The sequence below is a fragment of the Engystomops pustulosus genome, chromosome 7 (genome assembly GCF_040894005.1).
Source record: "Engystomops pustulosus chromosome 7, aEngPut4.maternal, whole genome shotgun sequence".
Lineage (NCBI taxonomy): Eukaryota > Metazoa > Chordata > Amphibia > Anura > Leptodactylidae > Engystomops > Engystomops pustulosus.
The window spans coordinates 134077079-134103582 of NC_092417.1; the positions used below are offsets into that span (position 1 = coordinate 134077079).

Genomic DNA, 26504 nt, shown 5'->3' on the forward strand with positions numbered 1-26504 from the left:
ACACATTTTATTCCCGAACCATGGTCCCTTTGAAAAATGCTCGAGTCTCCCATTGACTTCAATGGGGCTCGTTATTCGAGACGAGCACTCGAGCATCTGGAAAAGTTTGTCTCGAATAACGAGTACCCGAGCATTTTAGTGCTCGCTCATCTCTAGTCTCTAGTCAATTTTGCAATATAATATATTGTTTTTTTTAGTTGCTTTGTTGTTGTTTGTATTGTTCTTGTAATTTGCTAATTATCACATGTCATAGCACATTTGTATTGCAAAAAGAAAGGAGACTTAGCAGGTTTTGTAAAAGAGAGATTTTTATTCTTGCTATGTACACATATGTCATGTGCTATACCGCTGTAACTCCATCGCTTCGCGCGATATGACACAAATGCTAATGTTTCCTTGCATATTGTATTTTGTATGACTGCTATGAACATGTCGCACAATAAAATCAGTTTAAAAAAAAAAAATATTAAAACATTTTTTTTAAATACAAAAAAATAAAAGCTAAACAAGCTAAAGTTCTTATTGCACCCCTTACCTAGAATGCACATATAAATTAGTAATCATATAAAATCATAAACTTGTATGTTATCCCCACATACAAAAATGCCCAAAATATTCAAATATTAAAAAGAATTATCCCATAAGCTAAATCATGTAACAGAAAAGCTTCCAAACCAACAATTTCCACCTATAAAGAATAAAAATGAGGTACAGTTCTCATAATAAAAACAGCATGATCAACAAAAGATGACATCAAATACAACTCTGTGTGCTACAGAATGCAAAAGGTTATGAAAGTAAAGGCTTTTTTATTATAGATAAATTTTTAATTAAAAAAAAAACTATTTAAAATGTATTTTTCATGTATTAAGACCTACAGACATCAAAACATTTGGGTTTATTCAGCTTAAGAGTGACCTTATCACAATATACAAATACATGGGCAATACATAACTTTACTGTTAGAGCAATGAGTTCATGGAATTATTTTGACTGTAATATTGGGGTTGGGAAGGATTTTTTCCCTAATTTAGGTCCAGTGGCTTCAGCCTTCCAGGGTATTTTAGATCAATCCTGAAATCTTTATAGGTTGGACACCATGAAATTATAACAAAACAATATATATTTGGCATCTCTTTGATTGTAGTGAACCAGAGAATAATGTGGACAGAACATAATAAAATCCGAAAAAACAAAATGCTGTAACTTTGTTTTTTGTCAATACCACTTCAGCTTTCCAGTACATTACTAATAGAAAGTACATTATTTCCTAAGGATAACAAGTCCTCATACATCTCTTTAAATGGAAACCTATTTAAATATGGCATATGGAATGAGGGAAAAAACACATAAACCCTTGATTAATGTGGCACAAGACATTTCAGACATTTTTTGGGGGTGCAATCCTCATAAGCTGAATGGTAAATTTTCCCCAATGTAAATTGCGTTGCATTACAATTTATTTCTATTATGGATGGAGCCAGAACTAATGCTGACAATTAGCTTCAGTGTTAAAAAGTATTAGTCTTAGTCATGCTTCTATTTCCCTATATTAGGAGCAGCACAAACCTAACTGCTCATACCCGATCCATCCTAAAGAGTAATTCTAACCACTAGAAGTACACTTCATCCACAGCAGCAATGACCTCATGTGAACTTGCGATGTGTTTAGTGATTAGAATCAGGTCTCAGCAAAGATGGCATTTACAGTATGACTTGCCCTTAACCTGAGCTACTTTGAGCTAAACTCTGTTAGGGATTACTACATTTATGTTACTCTTGAGACAAAAGATAGGTCAGTTCAGAATAAAATGTCTTATTGTGAAGCAGTTGCTCTTACTCTAGTCACACTTCCATACACAGTATTTTAATCCCTTAACACAAAATCAAATTGTTTTGTGTGTCTGAATGGTGTATCAAAACCTACATTAATAATGAATGTATCAGTGTGAATTTATGCCTGTTAATAAAAAGTTAATAAATCATGTGTATCTAACAAATTGTGCCATTGAAGGCCAGGGCCGTATCTGCCATGAGGAAATATGAAGATGCTGCCTCAGGCGGCGGATGAGGGACCCTGTGAGGAGGCGGCGGGTTGCCTGAAGTATGGACACTGGCAAGTCCGTGCTTTCAGAAAAAAAATCATTTTCATTGATGTCTCTTCCCAACACTGATGCAAATGATGTGGGGAGCGAAGCTGCAGTGACACTTCAGTCAGCACTGCTCTGTCGCTCCGTATGACTAACTCGTTGTGACATCATATAGAGCGACGGAGTGTCTCTGCAATCAAGATGCTGTGCGGCTGCCTGGAGAAGAGGAGAGCAGCAGCGAGGGAGAGCAGACGTGAGTATTACTTTTATTAATTTCATTGTGGCTTACTGTATACTAAAATCATGGAGGAGGTAGTGTATTTGTAAAACCCTGGGGGATATATATTCATAAAACTCAGGCTATAGATTGGACTATGGAGGCAGTATATTAATGCTATGGGGGACTAAATATATTACTGCTTTTGAGGACTGTATATAATTTCTATGGTGGACTATATATACATAACTGCTATGAGGGACTGTATATATTACTGCTATTAGGGGACTATATATATTACTGCTATGGAGGACTATATATATTACTATTGTGGGGGGCTATATATATTTCTGATGTGGAGGGGGCTATTTATATTACTGCTATGGTGGACTATAACTCAACTAGAGGGGGTAGTATATAAATAAATTAAAGGGGCTGTATATATATAAATTTTAGGGGCCTGTATATATAAAATAGGAGAACTGTATATAAAATGGGTGGTATAAAATAAGAAGAATACACAATTAATTAATGGGGTTGCTCACATCATTTGTTTTAAAACACATTGCGAACGCATCAGACAAAACACATCACCAAATACATATTAATTTTGTAAAAAGTATGCTAATGTGTCTTGCATTATTAATAATTATTACTAATGTTGAAGGCCAAAACACATGTTGAAATTTGTATAAATAACTTACATATGTATGCATTTGGTGATGCTTTTTTCCTGATGCATTTGCACTGGATTTTAAAACAGTATATAAAAGCATCATACCTTAGGGGAGCTCTTTAATAATTAATTAGGGGGTGCTGCATGTAATCAGTTAATGGTAGTCCAATATATGTAATAAACTGGGGTTGCTATATGTACCATAATTTGATCATGGGACTATATAAGTCTATGTATGGGAATTCATATGTGGTGCCCAGAGTGGTTAGTTGTTATCCATATGACACTATACAATAAGTGATTACTCACAATGTGTGAGACAGCATCAGCCTGTATAGAAGCAATCCCAGAGCATCAGTGAGCCCCTGGCACTGTGTTGGTTATCCACATATTCTGATAAGTTTGTAGATAATAATAATCTTTATTTATATAGCGCCATCAGGTTCTGTAGCACTACAGATTGCCGGAAACATATACAAATAAAATAATGCTTGCAAAAGCTTACAGAATGAGGGGGGGGGGGGTGGACTAAAGAGGTATAAGAACTTGTATAATGGTCAAGCCAATTTTTTAAGGGAATGGAATAAAAATAATTTAATAAAAATAAATCATTCCTGCTGCTTGAACCAGCCATCACCTGCCATCTTATATACATGGGACTGCAGAGAAGCATTTTCCTTTTTGTGTATATAATTTAATGGGCTGAATATGGAAGGAGATCAGGGTATAGAGTGCGGCCGGGGGGCAGCATTACATGTTTTGCCTCGGGCAGCAAAAAGGCTAGAATCTGCCCTGTTGAAGGCTATAACTCACCCCAAAAGTTCTTTTGCTTTAATGGACAGTAAAAATGGAAATCTACTATCAAAACCAAGCATGATAATTTAGGGACACTTACTCATAAATCCAGGCACTGTGACTGGAGTAATCTTAGATTTGTCATCCATGTCCTTATGTTAATAAGCCAGAATGGCTCTGGAGTAGAGATGGGCAAATTGATTCTAACGAATCTGAAATCGGAATTTGGTTAGAATTTCAGGAAAGCTTCAATTCGTCACGAATTCGAAGTTTACGGTGATTCGTGGGAACAAAGTTTTTTTCCCCCTCCTTCATTACCAAAATGGGTACGAGCACAACGTGTTACATGGGGCAGAGAACACTGGGAAGGAGAAAGGAACACCCTCGATGACATGTGCAGACCTGTAAGCCAAGCAGCGACCGGCAGCCCTATAAAAACAGGCAGCCATTTCCAATCGCGGCATTTCCCACTGCATGTGCTGCCTGTAGCGTTCAGCTGCTTGTACTGTAATATACTGTGTTGCAGTGATTTTTGCTCCAAGTGTGTCCGTTTTGGGGGATCTGTATACACCAAATAGCAGTTCTATTTTGTTGCTGAAGTGAATAGGAAGAAATCAGTGTAAAATCCACATACTTTCTGTAGTGATTTCTGCTTCAATCCCAGAGTGTCTATTTTGGGGGATCTGTATACCACAAATAGCAGTTCTATTTTGTTACTGAAATAAATAGAAAGAAATCTGTGTAAAATCCACATACTTTCTGTAGTGATTTCTGCTTCTATTCCAGGGTGTCAGTTTTGGGGAACTGTATACCCCAAATAGCAGTTCTATTTTGTTGCTGAAGTGAATAGGAAGAAATCTGTGTAAAATCCACATAGTTTCTGTAGTGATTTTTGCTTCTATCCAAGGGTGTCTGTTTTGACAATCTGTATACACCAAATAGCAGTTCTATTTTGTTGCTGAAGTGAATAGGAAGAACTCTGTGTAGAATCCACATATTTTCTGTAGTGATTTCTGCTTCAATCCCAGGGTGTCCGTTTTGGGGGTTCTGCATACCCCAAATAGCAGTTCGTTTTTGTTGCTGAAGTGAATAGGAAGAAATCTGTGTAAAATCCACATACTTTCTGTAGTGATTTCTACTTGTATCCCAGGGTGTCAGTTCTCGTGCTTCTGTATACTCCAAATTTAAAGTTTTTCTGGTAGATAAAATAGATCCTTGTCAAATCATTATAGTTGCTTAACCAATATGTAACGCATAGAGGTGGCAGTTGGAGCAGGCACAAGTCGCAGCACAGGGGACGTCACGGCAGGGGTGACTATGTGAGGCCAGAACTGACATTGACATCTAGCGGCAGTGTGTTGATAAACAAAGGTTGTTGATTGGTTGACTCAGTCAACCACTTCCTCCCAGATGACATCTGACAATCCAAGCCAAGAGTCCGTGGGTTCGTCACATACAACACTAAGTGCTCAAGCAGCCTCTGTCCTGTTCATTTCCCTCAGCCAAAGATCTCCTAGGTGGTCTGGGCTCAGCACCATGATACAGAGAGAACAAACTCCTTGAGGACAGTCAGCAGCTGCTTGGCAGTGAAGAGGTTGGTAGACATCCTCTGCCATGTGCAGTAGAAGGGAAAGTAGAGATGTGGAGAGTGGTACGGGAGGTTATGTTGCTCTTGCAAGTAGTCGGGCTGTGCATACTGTGACCATTGAGGAAAATAGCAGTGAAAGGGAAACACAAATCAATGATGATGTAGCCGATCGCACTTGGGAGCCGGGTGAAGCCAGGGATTCATCATCATCATCATCATCAGGGGAAGAGGGTGTGAGCTTGCATGTCAGGCAGCGAAGCAGGCAGCAAGTCGCTACTGTAGCTGTGAGTCAGCAGGGTGGTAGCAGTGCGAGGACGGGAGCGAAGTGGCTGCAGGGTACAAAACCCGCTTCCCAGGTCCAAGTAAGCAGTGGCACAGGGGCTCAGCGAGGCAGGGGCATTAGTAGTCACTCAGTGCAGAGTGTTGGCAGTAAAATCACCACCTTGTCGGTATGGGAGTTTTTTTTTAAGACACCAGAGGAGCCGAGCGTGTGTGTATGTAGAATCTACGGGCAGAAAATGAAGTGTGGCCAAGGAGCTAACGTTGGCACCACGGCAATGCATCAACATATGCAACGTCACCATCCAATGGCCTGGGAGATACGTGGTACAGATGTGGAGGTCCATCCTGCTACTGCTGCAACAGCACCTAGTGGCACACATGCTGTTTCAGCCATTTAGGGCTCCAGCACTTCTGCCGAAGGGAGCTGTTTGCGTTTGACATCATGTCTGGTCCAGATGCTCCTGCTCCTCGCTATGCATGGCAGCAGCAGTCGTTGCACAAGGCGATTACAAAGAGACAACTGTATACGTCCAGCCATCCTAAGGTGCAAAAGATGACCATGCTCCTGTCCAAGTTGTTGGTACTGCAGTCTCTACCTTTCCAATTCTTGGACTCTGCATCCTTCAAACGAATGGCTTGTGCCAAACCGAGGTGGAGAGTCTAAGCTAAAAAAAAATTTCCAAAAAGGCAGTACCAGCCTTTCACAAATATGTAGAACAGAATGTGGGCCAGTCCTTGAGCTTATCGGTTTCTTCCAAGGTGCATGGCAGCACGGATGTGTGGAGCTGTAACTAAAGTAAGGGCCAGTACATGTCCTTTACGGCCCACTGGGTGAATGTGCTTCCCGCCAAGCTACACCAACAACTTGAACAAGAGACCCCGGTTTCTCCTCCACTTTGTCAAACTGCTGCTCCTGCACCAGTGTCCGCCTCCTCCGTCTCCACCACCACCTCAGCCTCCACAAGTCTAAGTGCTGCCCCGTCATACCACATGTGCAGGGCACATCAGTGTCACGCAGTTTTACACCAGGTTTGCTTGGGCGAACAAAGTCACACAGGGGAGGAAATCAATCTGTGGCTTTCTCAGTGCCAACAGAAAATCGGAATCATGGTGACAGACAATGGGAGGAACATGGTGTCCGCGCTGCAATGAGGAGGGATGACCCATGCGCCCTGCATGGCGCACATGTTCAATCTGGTTGTCAACAGGTTCCTTAAGTCTTCCACCTATCTGCAAGACATTCTAAAAATGGCCAAGAAACTGCACTTCAGCCATTCTTACAAAGCCAAGCACACCCTCCTCGAGTTGCAGCAGCAGCAGTCTGATATGCGATGTTTCCACCTGTTGGAATTCCAGCCTCCATATGTTAGACCGCCTGTATGAACAGAGAAAAGCCTTTAATGATTTTTTTGATGATGCAAGCGGACCGGAGTACTCCCCTGTGTAACTTTGATGTCAACCACTGGCAGCTCATGCGTGAAACTTGCCGTTTGTTCAGGCCCTTTGAAGGGGCCACGTTATTTGTCAGTAGCCAGGATTGCAGGATGAATAACGTCATTCCACTGCTTCATGTACTGGAACTCATGCTGCAAAATCTGTCTGGTCAGGGCACTGGAGAAGTGGCAACTACATCTCATAGCCACATGAGTCCAGTGGGTGCTGAACTGGAGGAGGAAAAGGAGGACATTGGAGCTCAAGCAGAGTCTGGTGAAGTCAGGGATTTTTCTACTCAGGTGACAAGAGAGGAGGAGCAGAAGCATCCAGCATCCGGAGGAGGTAGAAGATGAGGCAGATGACTCAGAAGCACCATGGAAGTATACAGTGGAGATGGAGGCCTGGTGTCCCTCAGAGTCACTTGTGCAGATAACCCACAGCATGCTGCTTTGCCTAACTAGTGACAGCCGAATAGTCAACATGAGTTTTGGTTCTTCACCCTCTTGGACCCTCGCTACAGGTCAAAAATAGGTGCCTTTTTTCCAGCTTTCGAGAGGGTGGAACAACTGCCATACTATAGAGAAATACTGTGCACACAGTTGACCGCTGCCCATGTGCGCCATTGTCCATCCTCAGTCAGGTCTACTGGGGATTCCTGGCAGTCATCGCTCACGTACTACTGACACGGCTGCTGTGGGAAGATGGGGGGGGGGGACCAGTAGCAGCTCCATTCGCAGCAGCTTAAGTCTGGAGTCCTTAATGAGCAGCTTCCTTCACTCACCTAGAGAGGAGGGTAGCTGCCACCAGCAGCAGCAGGACATAGAGTCTACCCTGTACCAACAGGTGGTGGCCTACTTGGAGAGCACTTTACCACCCCAGGTAGAGGATCCCCTGGACTACAGGGCAGCCAAACTTGATGCATGGCCACAACTTGCGCAGTTTGCAGTAGAGAACCTTTCCTGCCCGGCCAGTAGTGTGGCAGCAGAGCGGCGGGGGCCATCGTTACCCCAAGGAGAACCCGCTTGTCCACCCGTAATGTGGAGAGACTGACCTTTGTCAAGATTAATCAGGCTTGGATAGGTCAGTATTTCAACACACCAATGCCTTTTGCATCAGATTAGATCAGCCATGCGCCTCCCCCAAACGTTGAGAAATGAGTCTGGATTCTAACTACCTACCTCCGCCACTATTCTGATGCTGCCACCCGCCTGATGCCACACATCTGCTGCCAGTTGCTCCATCTGCCTCCCACCATCTTTACCAGGGACTGAAATTGTCTGCCACCTCTACAATCTGTCATTGTGCCACTCTGTGGCTTAACATGTGCTGCCACCTCCACACTGTCATTGTGACATTTTGTGGGCTCCTGCTGCTGATGATGACATCTCTATTCTCTAGTATTGTGACACACTGTGGCTCTCCATGTTACTGCCACCTCAAGAATTTGTAATCTTGCCACTCTCTGACCTCTTACTGTTTGTCATTGTGCATTCTGTGTGGCCTACCAGGTTGCTGCCACCTCCACACTTCGTCATTGTGCCACAATGTGGCCTCCCATGTTGCTTCCAGCTAAAGAATTTATCATCGCGCAACTCCCTGACCTTATGCTGCTGCTGCTGGTGCCACCTTTGCAGTTCTCTTTTGGCAAAGACATGATATTTTCAGGAAAATTGTTATGTATGATGCATGTGGCGTCTGTAATCTTCACATTAAAATTGAAAATTTCAACTTTAAATTTGTTTCAAACTTTGACATTGTGCCACACTGTGGCCTACCATGTTGCTGCCACCTAAAGAATTTGTCATCATGCCACTCTGTGACCTTATGCTGCTGCCGCCACCTCCATACTGTCATTGTGCCATTTTGTGGCCTACCAGGTTGCTGCCACCTCCATACTCTGTCATTGTGCCACTCTGTGGCCTCTTGCTGCTGCAGCTGCCACCTCAGCACTCTACTCTGTAGGCATTACCAGAGCCCCTTACTGCTTTAGTTTAACAGGCTGTTATACTGTGTGACCCACGCCCTCCCCCCCCCCCCCACTACCCCCTCCCTTTGGCTGCTGTAATCTCACACAGTGGGAGGAGGTAAGAGTTCCAGTACAGTGTAATAGACTGTGAAACTACAGCACAGAGGGTATTAATTAAAAATGATCTTTTTTTGAAGCATTTTTTGTGGGTTTTTTTACGGGGTTCACTTTGTGGATCTAATAACGATTCAGTTTTATTATGCAGATTGACGCAGACACAGAGATACAAAATATGTGTATATGTTTTGTGCGTTTTATTCAATTTTACTGAATAAAAACTAATTTGGAGAACATCTTGTTCATTTTAGCATCACCATATTTTCATATGCAGAACTTTTTTATTTTTCAGGTGACAAATCTGGTTGAGGGCTTATTTTTTTGCAAGAAGAGTTGTTGTTTTTGTGGTCTTATTTTAGAGTGTGTAACATTTTTTTCCACTTTTTAGTGCATTTTTTTAAAGGTTTTATTTTAAAATTATCTTTTTTCAGAATGTTTTTTGTGTTTTTTCCCCCAGGCATTTATCGTGCAGGTCCAGTAATGATTCTGTTTTATTGTTACGGACGCGGCAATACCAAATATGTGGCTTTTTTTTGTGTGTTTGTGTTTTTTATACTTAATTAAATGTTTTTATGGGAAAGTGACATTTTAGGGGCTTATATTTTTATGTATTTATTTTTTATTTTTTCTAATGTTTGAACTTTAGTGTTTTTAACTTTTTTTTACTTACACATAACTCGAACCAGCTCTGATCGTCCAATACACTACTCTACAATACTTTTTCATTGTAGACGCAGAATCATGTACAGACAGTTTACAGTCAGACCCAGAAGGGGTCTGACTGCCAAGGAGATCGGGCAGCTCCGGGGCACTTGGCAGACTTCGGGGGTGCCCAGAAGAGGATCGGATCCCCCGGTAAGCGGCACACGGGATCCGATCCATAGGGGGAAGACCCTTACACTCCGCGGTCAATCGCGGGTGTTACAGCGTGGTGTCAGCTGTATTAGACAGCTGACAGCCACTGCTTCTGGTGTCAGCTCCGTTTGTGAGCCGGTGCCAGAAGCAGGACGTTATAGCACGTCCTGGAGCGATAAGTATTTACCCGCAGGGTCATACTATAACGTCCAGGTGCGTTAAGAAGTCTCTGTGCCACCGTTCTGGTGCTCAGTCAGACTATATGTCAGTCTACATTTAACATGCAACGACCAACAGAAATGTGTCGCATGAACCATGTTAAAGGTTCACCAAAAAATAAGCGGTGCACTTGGGGTAGTGCAGAGGGCGCCGGATTCATGAAGAACGGGCACCGGAAATACTGAATCTGGCGCCCCTGCACACTACACAGGCAAACTGCATATAGTGCACTGTTCTTAGTAAATGTGCCCCAATGTATTACAGGATCTTTTATTAATCTGGAATGTGTGATAGGTTCAATTTCATATGGATTCTCTTGACTTCACATTTCAGGCACAGAAGGACTTGCTGCAATGTAGTGTATTTTTCATTTACTTTAATATATGATATCATTTACAAGATTAGCAGCACATGATAGCATATGCAATAGGTAGAATATATAAGAAACAGAACCCCTAGTGTACAATGCAATCGTATTACCTCCCCCTTGTTGAATAACCTTTCTTTTATCTACTTACAATCTAATATATCAGTCTATCTCAATCCCTGTGGAGATAACATTTGAGACATTGTTTTCTGTTTTGCATCTTGGCTGCTGTAGTGATGGAAAATATTCCCCAAAGCACAGACAAAAATTGTTTTGATTTGCCAAAAAAATACAGGACAATCATTACAGTGGAAATTTGTGGAAATGCAGAACCCACCACATTGTGTTTCACTGCTTTGAAATGCAAATATATGTATGATACAGTCAATAGATGTGCGTTACGGCTAAGCAATGCTTCATAATAGATGAGATTGAATAAAGACAAAGACCTAGCAAGACCAACCTACGAGTGGTGATCATGGGGAAGGTAAAAACATAAGGTGTCCCTTGTCATTGTCAATTCTCACACATGTAAAACTATAGCTTGCATCAGCAGGAAAAGGTTTACAAGCAGCCATGATATAAGGGGGGACATCATGAGGAATTGGTTATAGCCGTATATACTCGTATATAGCCGTATATACTCGAGTATAAGCCGAGTTTTTCAGCACAAAAAATGTGCTGAAAACCTCAAACTCGGCTTATACTCGAGTCAAAAAAATAAATAACTCAAAACTCACCTTTCCGGCGGGCACCGATCCACCGTCCTGTCGGGCAAGCGCTCCCCCGTCCCCGGAACCGCTCCCTCGTCCTGTCGGGCACCGCTCCCCCGTCCCCCGTTGTAGAGATAGTTGATTAACAGAATAAATAAATCTAAACTCACCTTTCCGGCGGCCCCCTCAGGTCTTCTGCGCGATCCGCCCGGCAGCAGCAGCGGTGGCAGCTCCGGGCGATGTCACATGGTATTGTGTGTGCCGGCAGCTGGCACACACGCGTGATGTCTGTTGACATCAGAGCTGTGCGTCGCACAGAGCTGCCGCCGCTGCTGCTGCCGGGCGGATCGCGCAGAAGACCTGAGGGGGCCACCGGAAAGTTGAGTTTAGATTTATTTATTCTTTTAATCAACTATCTCTACAACGGGGGACGGGGGAGCAGCTATTTACTGGGGCAGGGGCCGCTGTCAGGCTGTATACTGGGGCAGGGGCCGCTGTCAGGCTGTATACTGGGGCAGGGGGCTGTCAGGCTGTATACTGGGGCAGGGGGCTGTCAGGCTGTATACTGGGGCAGGGGGCTGTCAGGCTGTATACTGGGGCTTGCAGGCTGTATACTGGAGGCAGGGGCTGGCAGGCTGTATACTGGGGCAGGGGGCTGGCAGGCTGTATACCGGGGCAAGGGGCTGGAAGGCTATATACTGGGGCAGGGGGCTGGCAGGCTGTATACTGGGGCAGGGGGCTGGCAGGCTGTATACTGGGGTAGGGGGCTGGCAGGCTGTATACTTGAGGCAGTGGCTGGCAGGCTGTATACTGGAGGCAGGGGCTGGCAGGCTGTATACTGGGGCAGGGGGCTGGCAGGCTGTATACTGGGGCAGGGGGCTGGCAGGCTGTATACTGGGGCACAGGGGCTGGCAGGCTATATACTGGGGCAGGGGGCTGGCAGGCTATATACTGGGGCTGGGGGCTGGCAGGCTGTATACTGGGGCTGGCAGGCTGTATACTGGGGTAGGGGTCTGGCAGGCTATATACTGGGGCTGGGGGCTGGCAGGCTGTATACTGGGGCAGGGGGCTGGCAGGCTGTATACTGGGGCAGGGGGCTGGCAGGCTGTATACTGGGGCAAGGGGCTGGCAGGCTATATACTGGGGCAAGGGGCTGGCAGGCTAAATACTGGGGAGGCTGTGACCAAATAATTTTCCACCCTCGGCTTATACTCGAGTCAATAGGCTTTCCCAGTTTTTGTGGTAAAATTAGGGGCCTCGGCTTATACTCGAGTATATACGGTATATGGGTCTATGTATATTAATGAATCTTAATATCAAGGGTCTATATACTACCTATGTCCTTTTCACTTTGATATAGACAAGCCTGAAAAGACAGTTTTTAGCTCCATGGCGCTCATTAATGGGTTTGGCCACTTTACCTCATGTTTTTTGTAATGTGGTAATGTGTGTAAATGTGCAGGGCAGTATATTAATTTACCAATATACATCTATTAAAAGTTCTGCACTGCTTTATTAAATATGTAAAGTGAAGCCTCCTGTCCTTTACCTCATCAGCCAGACATTCCTGCCCAAAAAATGGCGACTGAAGTAGATGTGATCTATATTTGTCCATAAAAAATCACCCTACCAGACCTTGATCTTATATTCATAAATACCGTCATAAGGTTCTGGCAGGGCAATTGTTTTTGGACAGATAGAGATCACATGACCCTCCATCTGCAGCCATTTTATGGTCAGGAATGTCTTGCTGACAAGGAAAAACAAGAATGCTTCACTTTACATATAAATAAAGTGGAACAGAACTATTAATAGACGTACAGTATATCAGTAAATTACCTAATATCTTGCCCCCACACTTACACACACATTACAAAAAACAGCTAAAGTGGCCAACCCCTTTAAGGAATCTGGATAAAACAAAGCATCTATGTTCCTGCTTAAAGACATCTGCTCTGATTTTCTATACATACTATAGGCACAAATTCTGATCAGATGAGAAACTATCCCTTCACTTCACAAGTTTTACTGCAAGATATAATATTTGGAAGAAATATATTTCTATTTTCTAGCTATCATATGTCATTCATTTCATTTTATTTCTTTAGGCTACTACTCTGCACAGAAAGGGGTATAGCGGATCTGGTTAATACAACCAGTTTCTTCTTTGTACAGTTCTAGACTTTCTATCTGTAAAGAAAAATAAGTTTCTGGTGACAGAATTACATACCTCCCAACATTTGTGAAAGGGAAAGAGGGACAAAATGGCGGCACGCGTAGCGATCCCCCTAAGCCACATCCCCAATCACTCCCTGGCCACGCCCTAAATTTTAGCTATATTATAATAATAAAAATCAGCTCAATAAAAAAAAAAAAAAAATTATCCTCATTGGGATTTGAACCCAGAACCTGCAGTGTCCATGTACAATAATGACGCAGCACCTCAACCAACTGAGCTATAATCTCTGTGATTATCTAGGTGTAGAATTTTGGTAACTAAGAACTATGACTACTGTTACACTGTGACACAGATTTAATGCTTTGGTATATAGGGAGGGATCTTCTCAGAAATTATTGTATTGTTGAGACTATTATTATTATTATGGAGATTATTATTATTATTATTATTATTATTGAGATGATTATTATTTTTACTATTATTAATAATCGTCTCCATAATAATAAAAATAATAAAATTTATAATAATAATAATAGTTTCAATAATTAACATAAATAATCTCTGAAAAGATCCCTCTCTATATATCAGGGCAGTAAGTCTGTGTCAAAGTGTAACCCTGGCAGATAACATTTCTTAGTTACTAGAAATCCTCAGCTCTGTATCATTGGGCTTATAGCTCAGTTAGTTAAGCTCCTGTCTACAGTGCAGAGGGTCCCAGATTCGAATCTCAGCCTGGGCAAAACTTTATTTAATTTAATTAAATAAAGAGCTTGTGCCTGGGGAAGCCCTGGAGACCATATATGGGCAGATACTGATCTGACCTGATGACGTGGTCCCTGCTCTCTCCGCTAAGCCGACACTTCTCTGAAAAGGATTCCCTGCCCGATGTCTGCTCTGGGAAACCCTAGGACAGTGGTGGCGAACCTATGGCACGGGTGCCAGAGGTGGCACTCAAAGCCCTTTCTGTGGGAACCCAGGCCTTTACCCCAACACAGAGTTTGCCAGATAAGACTCAAGGCTTTCTTCTGTGGTCCAATACAGACCAGAACATGCCATGCTCAGCATCATTTTAGAGCAACATCCTTGGCTGTCAGGACTACAGGAGGAACAAGAAGGTGTGGATAGAGATGGATTATCGTTGGAGCTCCCTCTCTGGCTCCACTGATTCTTCCTCTTCAGGGGAGCCTGGAGCGAAGCTACAATCCAAATTTCTTCATCATCTTTCTATCTTATTGGTGAACTCAGGGCGCCAATACGATTAAAACCTGTGATACAGCAGGGATCAATAAGTTATTGCTTTAATTGTCATGTTGGCACTTTGCGACATATATGTGGGTTTTGGTTGTAGCTTGGGTACTCTGTCTCCAAAAGGTTCGCCATCACTGCCCTAGGAGATGCAGTGACCATATATGGACAGATGCTGATCTGAAGCTGATGACGTGGTCCCTGCTCTCCGCTAAGCCCGATACTTCTCTGAAAAGGATTCCCTCCCGATGTCTGTAGAAGCCATTCTGTACTGTGAGTTCAGGCTTTCAAAGTATTTACTGACACAGCGCCGGGACACAGCGGGACCTGGGGGGAAAATCCGTGACAATCTCATAGCTGCCCGTGACGCGGGGCAGAGGTAAGAAAAACTGGAATTCCCGGCAAAATCGGGACGGTTGGGAGCTATGGAATTATAGAGAACTGGAAACTAAATACAGTATGTAAAAAATATGCAGGCAACTTTGGAGCAAGTAGACTCACTTTAAAGGGCCTGGTTGCAGTAAAATGCAGTCCTAACAGCAAGCAGAATGTTATACAGAAGGAGAAGCTTAACAGATGGATATAAAGTCTTGTGAGAAAATACTTAAACTGTATAATAGGACATAAGAAGGGCATCTGAAGTAACTCTTCACTTGCAGCTAAAAGTGACTATTCTCAGAAAATTTGCATATGATTTTTGAGTCGATTTTTCATTACATATTTTTCTCCGTACAGAAAACTTACAGCCACAAACTCTATTTTAAGAGCTGATTCCTGTCATCAAAAATCAGTAATACAAATAACAGTAGGTGAACTAATCAGAACAAAAAGAAACTGTTCAGCTGTAACTACATTCAACAAAGAAAAAAATAGAGTATACAATATTTTGAAAAAAAGAAAATATCCTTATTGAATGTTACAGCGGGCTAATGAAATTGTTTCTCATATTCCAAGAACTGACCTCATTTTTCGTGACAAACAAAACATAACTACATTAGAGTCCAATAAAGACCCTAAATCCCTCATTGTTTTTTCCACAAATTATAGTTCACAATTTCATCAGGTTGTAAATATAATTAAAAAAATATATCCCCATTTTACTAACTGATACGCAGTTTACAAACATATTTGATACAAAAATTAAATTTGTAGCCAGAAAGGCACCCACTTTAGGCATGCAATTGTCTCTGAACTTTTTTTGCAGCGGTAATGGTAAAAGAAATCATTGGCTCACAACACAAGGGTCGTTCAAATGTGGCCATAACATCTGTGTTGCCAATACATGTCTCCCTCCAAATATTTTTGTTCCGTAACGACAGGTAAACAATATAAAGTGCAGCAATACATCAATTGCAACACAATGTTTGTAGCACTTGCAAAACATTGTAGCACTTGCAAAATTCAATATGTGGGTTGTACAACTAATTCCCTAAAAACGAGAATGCGGAGACACTTCCCCGATATCGAGAATACCACCGCAGTGAATATATCAGCCGTCTCAAAACACTTTCGGGATTGGCATGCTGGTAACTGTAGTTCTTTTTCCTGTCAAGCCATTGAGAAAGTTCATAAACCAACCTGAGGAGCGGATCACCAAAAAAGCTTCTAAATAGGGAAGCGTTTTGGATCTTTACCCTTGATACGAGAGTTCCCCACGGATTAAATAAAAGACAAGATTTGATGTATTTTTAGCAGGATGAATGTCTTTGAACTGTGCAAATGTTTTTTTGCAATAAATAGTCAGCATTTTGTAAGGGTAAAATGAAAAGGATATTTACACTGTATTTATTTGTGAATTAACATTATAACACTAATTCCCTATATATCATTTTGCTTTCTTCTCTCACCCTTTCTGGGCGCTGATTTTCAATACCAGCTGAATAGCTCTATAGCATCGATGGCGAACCTTTTAGAGACCGAGTGCCCAAACTACAATCAAGACCCACTTATTTATCGCAAAGTGCCAACATAGAAATTTTATTCGTGATTTATACTCCCTGCTCTGTCACAGCTTTCATTCATACCAGCACCCTGAGGACACCAATAAAGCAGAAAATAAAAGAAATGTGGATGATCATTGTAGTTTCCCTCCAAGGTCCCATAAACAGGAAGAATTGTCAGGGCCGGAGCAAGAGCTACAATGATAATCCAGATCTTCCCACTCCTCCAGTAGTCCCAGGTAGCACTGTCACTTTAAAATAGCTCTGTGCACAGCAAGTCCCGGGCTGTCTGGGACTGCAGGAAGATACCTGGAGTCCTCTCTGGTGATGGCCTGAGTGCCCACAGAAAGGGCTCCGAGTGCCACCTCTGGCACCCGTGCCATAGGTTCGCCACCTCTGCTCTATAGCAACTAGCTAGTTTCCGGGGGTGAGTGTTTTTAACAGGAAATATGAGATAGTTTGTCTAGCCATGATTAATATTATATCGAAACGCGGAGGTATTGCCTGGTAATCGATCTTGTGCCTTCCCTGTTATCTACTGCATGTATGGATGTCTCCAGCGGGATCTTTAGTTTTTTATGGTTCAAGCCAAGTAGAAAATGGTCAGCACAACCAGCTGACCAATACTGTGGTCGCTGGTGGAATTGTATGTATATTATATTTTAGATGTTTTTAACTGTGTGTAATGTTTCTTTTTGTCAGGAAATAAATCCATTTGTTATTACTTTTCCATTGATGTTGTAGAGCCCTTTCTGGTGGAATATTTTTTATTTTTTGTTGTGAAACTTATGGTTTAGTTATTTGAAAGTGGTGACAATCTCCCTTTAAGTGGAATCCCCCATTTTACAATATAGATGCTTCCATGGCATTTCTGTTATAACCAAGCCAAGTAAACAATTTACTGCTTTATTTATTTCTTTTTACTTGTGTTAACATTACATTTGTAAGAACTGCTTTTGAGAGATGCGCTGCCTTCACCAGGTCAAAGCTTCACATGGATTAAGCAGAATGTAGAAACAAATCTTACAAATCAATATCGCAATCAGAAAACAAGGGAAAACACTTGAGGCGATGTAAATAGCTAGTGAGGGGTATACTAAGTAGTGATTGGAGTAGTGTCGCAGAGGCGACAATGATCATGGGTTCAAAACACTTAGTCCATTCTTCTCTTTGAGAAATGTTTTTTTGCAACTTTGAAAAGTTTGCCCTTAGGATGTTTTCGTGGGATTCCATAAACTGTGTCTGATATTGCAACTCATAACGAGTGAAATAAAAGAATGTAATTTCAGAAAATAACTTTAACTCCCTCTCACCCAGCTCTACCATTGTTTGCAGGAAGTGGGTAATTTTTGCAAAGTGCTGTTATATTATGGCACATTGATGTGTGTACAAGAGCTGAATGTTTTTTATCTCTAGCAGTCTGTTAAAAGAGACATCCAGCTCTATGGCTGGCAATATGCAGAGGCCAAAATGCAGGTGAAAGATAACCATTCACCTAAAACAATACAAAATGTTATAAAGGTATTGTGCCTGTTACATGCCATGACCATGAGTGACAGTCACACGGTCCATTGATGTCTGCACAATACAGTCTTTTTGGGATGCCAAAGTATTCACATTTAAATGTGTTTAAATTCTAATTGAGGGCCAACTTTTTCTGGGAAAGAGGGAGAACAGGGAAGAGTATAATATCGTGGAGTATTATGTAAGAGATATGCAAAACAAGTAAATGTATGACACATACCTTACCACTTATCTGGTTGCACTATGAACACAACACGATTTGTGGCAGGATAATGGTGGCAGTTGACCACAATGCACCGAAATCCAGACTGCCATGCAATGTTAAAATTAGTCCCTAACCTGAAGATGAGCACTTGGCCTTATGGGGGCTTCTTCTTAAAAACAGACCAAGGAGAGAAGAGGAGATCCAAGGGTAAAAAGTTTTATTTATACAACGTGCATTGGATGAGGAATTGAGCCTTCATCAGTTCTCAAGGTGAAACTCATTGAGGGTCATTTATCTTTATTTTTCTTCCTTTTTTGAAGCATTTCAATATTTACGCCTTTTGGGTACATTTTGAAATGTTCACCGGACATTTGTTTATTGTCAGTAAAACACATTTATCTTCTATTCCAGATGTGCTAAATGTCCCAAATGACATTTATCATTTCAAATTGTCTAAAATTTGAGAAATTTTTTGGTGTAAAAAACTCCAGACGAAACCATACTTAAGGAAAACTTAGAAAATGGAAAGAAATTACTTGAGACATCTGTGCAACATTTTTGAGACATTTGTAAAAAAAAAGGTATCAAAGAGAGATCTGAAAAAAAAAATACCCATTTAACACAAGGAAAAAGTCAGATTGATAAATTACCAAAGAAGCGGACGGAAAAAAGACAGACATTTACATTGCATTTTGACCTCATTGCGTGTGACCTCACCCTTAGAAGTAGCCAATACATTTAAAAAAAGATTTAAATGCATGTAAATGTATGAATTTTGGAAAATAAAGATACATAAGGCAACCACACAAGGTGCAGACTAAGGCGTGCTTGAAAAAACGACAGAAACAGAATACATTTTCTGAAATGTATCTATGTGCAGCTACCCACTGCTTGCACTGGAAATTGTAGCATTTGAAAGGGGTGGGGGCATCTGCAAACACAATTCAAGCAGGTTAATAAGGCACATAAACATAATGTAATTCTCATATGATTAAGTTATTGCACTGCAGACACATAAAGAAACATTTAAGTGATCTTTGCTCTTTAAGAATTTTAATAAAATGGGCTGGTTTTCTGCCCAAATTATTTCTTTCTTTCATTTTGCAATTTGGGGCCTGTATCACAAAGGCTGGGTTTGTGGTGACTAGTAATTTACATCTGCAAAAATCCAGTACATGAAACATTTACACAGCATGTTCCATAATGTTTCACTGTATCCATTAGAGTCCATACATTAATCACTGAAAGGAAACTTTCTATATCTGGTCCTCACTTAGCTGTATTCTTTGTGTTATATTAAGTAGACAATTTTACAGCCACTGCTGTGATAATGATTCCATAGATCTTATTTCTGTAAGGAGGGAGCATTGTGAGTTTGCCTGTACTTTCCTTTGTTGGCTATGTAGCTCCTATAATGTAGGTGAGTTCCGTGGTCATGTTTCTTCTGTATAAAGGGAGTCTATAGTCCCTAAGGCTTCTGACTGACCTGATTTACTAAGATCCCTAAAGTATGAATAAATATTTTAACATTACAGTAAACCGACCTCTTCACCCAGGTGAACCAGCACCACATTGCTAATAACTGGAGTAGGTTTTCTTCCATTCATGGTCTTTACCCCTACTGTACCGAGGAAGAAAATAATATTATATGATGTAACCGAGAGCAGGAGAGAAAGTATGAAAAATAGCAAGTCTGATACAATTTAGGCACATATATATATGGTCGGCTCCAGGTTTCAGTAGGCCCTTAGGCGACAGAGCCTCAGTGGGCCCCTTTGCTGTGATCTCATGTGGCAGCAGAAAAAATTGAGAAACGAGAACAGCCTGTTCCCTAAAATATTCCCTAGTTTACCATACCAAACAGCTCCACCACGGTTATTTTATATAAAATCACCCCATGGATTCCTTATGTACAGCCTTATGTGGGACCCCCAGCAGCTCTCGACCCTGGCACTTGCTAAGGTATGCCAGCCCTGTGTATATATAATCACGCTAATAAAATATAAATATATATTATAATCACACTATATATAATAAAAGGTTAACAAGGGCTGAAAGTTAGTGTGATATTGTACAGAAAATACAAGAGAGATGCGTGTGCAGCATTTCCTTGATATGTTATAATTAAAATAATTTTTTCTTTGTGTCATCAAAAAACGCAGCAGGTCCGCAAGAGGATTCTCAATCTCCCCATGGCACAGAATAGAAAGTGCTAAATAGCATGAGGTATCTGTTAGCACACTGGTGTATAGCTGGCTGATGATGGAAAATCAGGGTGAATTCCTTACAATGCGTTTTTAGAAGCTGCATTTATACACCATTTATACCAGTGGCATTTAAATAGCTAACCCGCAAAACCAAAATGACATCATCATGAGCAACAACCTTTTCAAATTGGTGGCTTGCAGCTAGCACCAGTCACAGATGTCCCTGGTGGGGTATCTGCGAACAGCATTTAACATTTTTTGTCGGGTCCACTCATTATTATAATCGGAGGTGAAAACAAAAAACAGCGTATTATAATAAAGATATACATTTCCTTTCCCCCATCCATGCGTTATTTCCTGACCTCGCAATCTGTACCAAAATTGCAATAAAAACTTCATGTGCATTATTTGCTGATATACAGTAGAAAGAACGAAAGGATTTCTCCACATGTTCTGCTCTATAGTGGGATTACAGAAAGCATGTTACTATGGATAGGAAAATATTTTTAAACTGTTGTGAGGGGTAAGGTTACTCCTACCATTTAATACAATGTGAGGAAATAACGTAGAATTACATTGCAAAAGGTAAAATATTAAGCATCTGGTCGCATGAATGAAAAGAAACAAGACACATAAGGGCACATTTACTAAGGTCCTTGCGCCAGTTTTCTGGTAAACTTTGCACATTCTTTTATGTGCAATCTGCTTGCACATGTATTTAAGAAATGTCTGCGCCACATATGTGTCGCACGCGGCTGCACTTTTCTTCACTCGACACAAATTTTGTCACCGAAATGGGCGTTCTGGTGCACAGTTGAGCACCACATTTAGCATGCAAAGTCTGACAGAAGTATGTCGCACTCCCAATGTTAAAGGTGTACCAAAAATAGTTGGTGCACTCTGTCGGGGCAGTACAATGGGCGCCAGGTTCCTCAAAGACTCAGCTGATTTAACCCCTTGTTGGCCGATGGTCACTAGTGCTTGTGCCTGGTAAATTTTTGACATTCTGCTATGCGCTTCTTTAAATGACGATATCTCTACAAAAGCTTTGCGTATCATAAGAATTTTGACTTTGTTTTTTACATGGCATGTGAGACTAACTTGATAGGATAGTTTTATTGATTACATATTTTTTTCTTTATAAAATTTGTCAATAATTGAAAAAAATAAGCTTTTTTGTCATTTTGCCAAAGTTTTTTTTTAACAAATTATGTTATAAATATGTTCTGTACAGCATGATTTCATCACCCTTTTCTAGGTTCAGCTACTGATGCAGAGGTTGCATGTACTTCTGCAAAGTGAAAGTCCCTAGCAACTCTTTCTACATTATACCTTCAGCCGACAGGCTGGAGAGGGCTACATTTCAAACGCATATATCTCCTGAACCCTTGCACATAGAAACTCAATTTTTGTCATATTAAACAGGAGACTTTTCTCTTTAATATGATACATAGATTGTCCATGGATGTGCAACAGCCCTCACCAGGGTCTAGCCTTTTCTTGGTGGCCTGGAGGCAGCAGGGGCCCAGAATACTGGCTGCATAGTGTGGCCTTGGGCATACTATGGTCGCGGTGCTTGATATGGGGACCAGAGGGCTGACCTAGAGCCTGGCAGGTCTCCAGCAAGTGGTGTGTGCAATAAATATGGAGGGAGAGGCTGATGCAATGGTTTCTCCCTGGGGCAACTCCTGCTGTGTCTGCACAATGAGTCCCTGGGTAAGGGATGGGGAGTCCGTGGTGATAAGCAGCTGTATCCAGGGATCAGACAAAGGCAACGTTGTGCAAATAAACTTACAGTTCTTTATTTAACAGAAGGCAATGGCCAAATTAACAGCAGATTTGAAAGCTGGAAGAGTCATGGAGAACTGGTCCACAGGAAGGTTACATGCAGCCTAGTAGTAGCTTCAGGCTGGGCTGGTAGAAATGGAGCTGAGTCCTGGTGATGGATCTCAGCTCTGGGCTTAAGTCGGACTTGCCCTGGGTGGTTGGCGATGGCCTTAGGCACCTATAGTTCCTGGAATTAGGACACTGGCTGAGGCAGACAGACCATGAGGTCTGGTTGTCTCTGAAGACTCTAGAAAAAAGACCATGTGCTACCGCCCAGCAGGGGTTTACAAACTCCTCTGGTCAGGTGGTAGCACCCAACTTCCAGCTTTATTTACAAGAACATAATTGGACAGTAACATCTCACAGTGTTAACTCTTGCCTTACCAGGCAGTGGCTACAGCTGCAATCACTAAGTTCTCCTAGAGGTAACTTCCAGATGAGTTGTGCAGGCTCACCAGGTAGATCCTGACAAGGAGAGGGCCCTATTCGCAACACCTATGCATGGGCAGGGGTGTTGCAGATTCTTAAGGGAACCGGAGATATTCATTCTTAAAATGACATCGGGGATACTAAGCTGTACAAAAAAAATCTTTTTTTTTGTAATACTTTAAGCGTGAATATTTCCGGTTTGGTTAAGCATTCATTCACAATCCACACATCTAGGTGCTAGGGTTCAGAAAATATGACCATTTGAGGTTGGTCACTGTCAAGACGTTTATAGACATTGATTCTGCATGGGGAATATTCAAATAGGACATATATAGCCTTATGGCAGGCATGAAGGGGTTAAAAAGTGAATTATTTCCTTTCTTTATCTTTCTCTTTATAGCCCAAAGACAATAAGGTATGTCAGAAGATCTAATTAATGGACCCACTAACTAACAGAACAAAGAAACCATGTCACTTATTTAAAAACTACTTCCTGACTTCTGGTCTGGTGCTGCATGGAAGCAGACACGTGAGCCGAAGCTCCCACTCCCGGTCACCATTACCAAGTACTGTAAGCCTTTAAAACTGGTGGGGAACTGAGCCCCCTGAAACAACCTGGTGGCGCAAACTTCTCCCTGGACCGCTTCCTTACCAGGTTGGTGGAGATCCCGCCATCACAGCCTCCGGCTCCTTGGGTCTTGCCATCTCAGACTCGCAGCTCTGGCGCAGGAAAAAAGACTCCACCGTTCCCTGCTGGATGGAGAGCTGCTGCCCCAGCATTGGAACATCCAGCTGCCCCGAAGCAGCAACAGCCGAGGGAGCAGGCACAGGATCCGAGTCGGGTAGGTACCTCTCCCATCTCCCATGCCCCGGACCAGATGACATGCGGAGAGGCGCCATCTTGGGCAGAGGTAGCTGCGGCTGCGGCCCCTGCCCTCCTATCTGGAATATCCTGGGTAGATTTGGCCAATGCTCCTAAGAACAGGGACTGTGATACTGGAGCCCCCCCCAACCTCTCCACCACAGGCTGGGCTTATACAGGAGGTCGACTCACCCATTCCCCACCTGGGATCGCTGGCTGTGACCCCCACTCAGCCTCCCCCTTTCACAAACATCAGGAGGGTGGAGGTTCACCTGAGGGGTCTCAGGGGGCTCCCTCCAAACCCACAGTACAGCATCCTTTGCCCTCACCAGACAGAGGTGCTTCCCCTCCCCAGGCTGTAGCACCCCTGATGCACCACTCCCCCAACCACAGGGCTGCTCCAACATACCCCTCCAGAAGAAAATCTGAGCGCCACTCCATCCCTGACAGGTCTGACATTAGGGGTCTCCCAGTAGCTCCATCTCCTCAAGCGGACAACCTGTAAATTTCTTCCCCAATATGTCCTCAGAAATGCAACTGCTGCTCTAGAATCTACCTATTAAAGAGGACTTTAGGGGCCTCATAGAAGAGATAAAGGACACATTTTGTCCTGAGCTGCATTCAGTAAAAGAAAACCAGTGCTCCCTGGTAGAAAGACTGGAAGGTCTGGAGCCTGTTCATGATAATACAAGGCAATATATTCGGCCTGACTCCGGGACAATACTGCAGCACAGGCCACCACTATAAGGGATATAAGCAGTCATATAGAGGACCTGGATAACAGGGGGCGCCGCAACAATCTAAGAGTTAGAAGAGTGCCCGAACCAAAAGGTCCTGAACATGTCAGAGCATTGCTGGAATCCCTATTCAACCAAATTCTTGATCAACCTCCCACCCACAAGATCAAATTTGACAGAGCCCATCAGGCACTAGGTCCTCGTGGCGCCGCCATCAGTACCAGGGACATAGTTTGCTGTGTGAATGACTTTGAGCTTAAAGAACTAATAATGAGCGGATGTTGGAGGAATAATGGTTATAGATAAGGAATTTAAACTGTCTCTCTTTGCAGATGACATTCTGTTGACCGTCACTAAACCACATCTCTCACTCCCCAACCTGCACAGACTGTTAAAAGAAAATGGCAAACTAACACGGTACAAGGTCAATGTTGGCAAGACTGAAGCCCTCCCTATTAACCTACCCCAGGATATGTTGGCGCTCCTAAAAACCCATTAAACCTATAAATGGCAAACAACCTCCTTAAAATAGATGGGAGTAAATTTGACTCCTAGCTATAGATTGTTGTACTCCCACAACTTCCCTCCCCTCTCTGAGAAAGTTATTGGACAAGTGGAAGAAAATGCTGCATACCTTCTTTTGGAGAATTTCAGCCATAAAGATGACAATCCTACAAAAATTGATGTATCACTTTGAGACTCTTCCGGTCCCGATCCCCCTTAGGGTTCTCGGGGCGCTCCAGGCTTCTCTCCTCCAGTTCATCTGGGTGCATAAATGCCACAGACTGTCCTGTAAGGTAATGATGCAACCTAACGATCTGAGGGGCTTGGCAGTCCCGGACACAGTTAAATACTATTGGGTGACCCACCTCCGTCGGATACTGGCGAGGTCCACTCTGCCGGCCTACTCTAAATGGATGGAGGTGGATAAGCTTTGTAGTGCCCCAGTTCCCCCTAACAACTTTCTTTGGGCCACTGCCACAACTACTCCTGATTCCCCACTGCTGGGTCCTATGACACATACAAGATTGATTTGGATCCAGTGTAAACAACGTTTCCCCACTGGAGTCCCAACACTCTCCCATGACCTCCTTTCTATTTAATCCGCATCTGCCCTCCAGTCTTACGGGGCAGATGTCAAGACCCTGGTTCCTTAAGAACCTTTTCCGCTTTGCTAATATTATAGACTTCAGCTCAAAAAACATTCTAGACTTCCCAGACCTACAAGCTAGATTTGAGCTCCCATAATCCTCCCTCTTCAGTTATTTGCAAATTAAATCGTATCTCAGTTCACTCTATGGCTCCACTAAGGTCTCTATACCTACATAATTTGAGAGGCTATGCAAAATGGAACTATCCACGGCAGGCCTCATCTCGGCTATATATAAAATTTTGACCTATCCATCTGATACCCCAAAGCACGACTGTATGCAGAATTGGGAAACATACTTGGGTAAAGAGCTATCTCAGGAGATCTGGAGGATAGGGCAGCGAAATTGTCCCAATGTGTACAATTCAAATAAAACCAATATAAACTATTAATGGTCTGGTATCATACTCCAGCTTTGCTACACCGCATAAACCCTGACACACCTGATATATGCTGGAGGTTTGGAGGAGATGGAGCATCTGTCTGACACACTTTTTGGCACTGCCCCATAATTCATGAGTACTGGAGAATGGTGGTCAATATGATGCCCTCCATCCTGATAGGGATATTTTATGCAGGGCCCCAACAGCCCTCTTGACTTTTGTAAGGTGAGGCCTAATTAACCATTTCATGATTGTCCTGGTACCAGGAACTTTAACACAAACTAAGACACGTCAGTCAATCTCTTAGTGTATGTAAAAATCTTCTCCCGTTTAATCATCAAAATGCATAATATATAACAGACAGAAGAATCATCAAAGGGCGTGAATAGTATACTCCAAAACTATTGGTCATCAGCACATTCTGGGAAAAAAGTTAATTAATTGTGCTCAGTTCTCAGAGACCTTGTACACAGATATTGTTTATACTAATTTCCTCT

The 26504-nt window shown here is 42.5% G+C and overlaps 1 long non-coding RNA gene across 1 annotated transcript; it reads left to right on the plus strand.

Moving 5' to 3' along the window:
- The first annotated feature begins 2271 nt into the window (after window positions 1-2271).
- On the plus strand, window positions 2272-25952 carry LOC140068962 (uncharacterized). The gene is made up of 3 exons (XR_011848659.1): window positions 2272-2343; window positions 23276-23717; window positions 24807-25952. It is a non-coding gene; the product is annotated as an uncharacterized lncRNA (long non-coding RNA).
- Window positions 25953-26504: the final 552 nt, after the last annotated feature.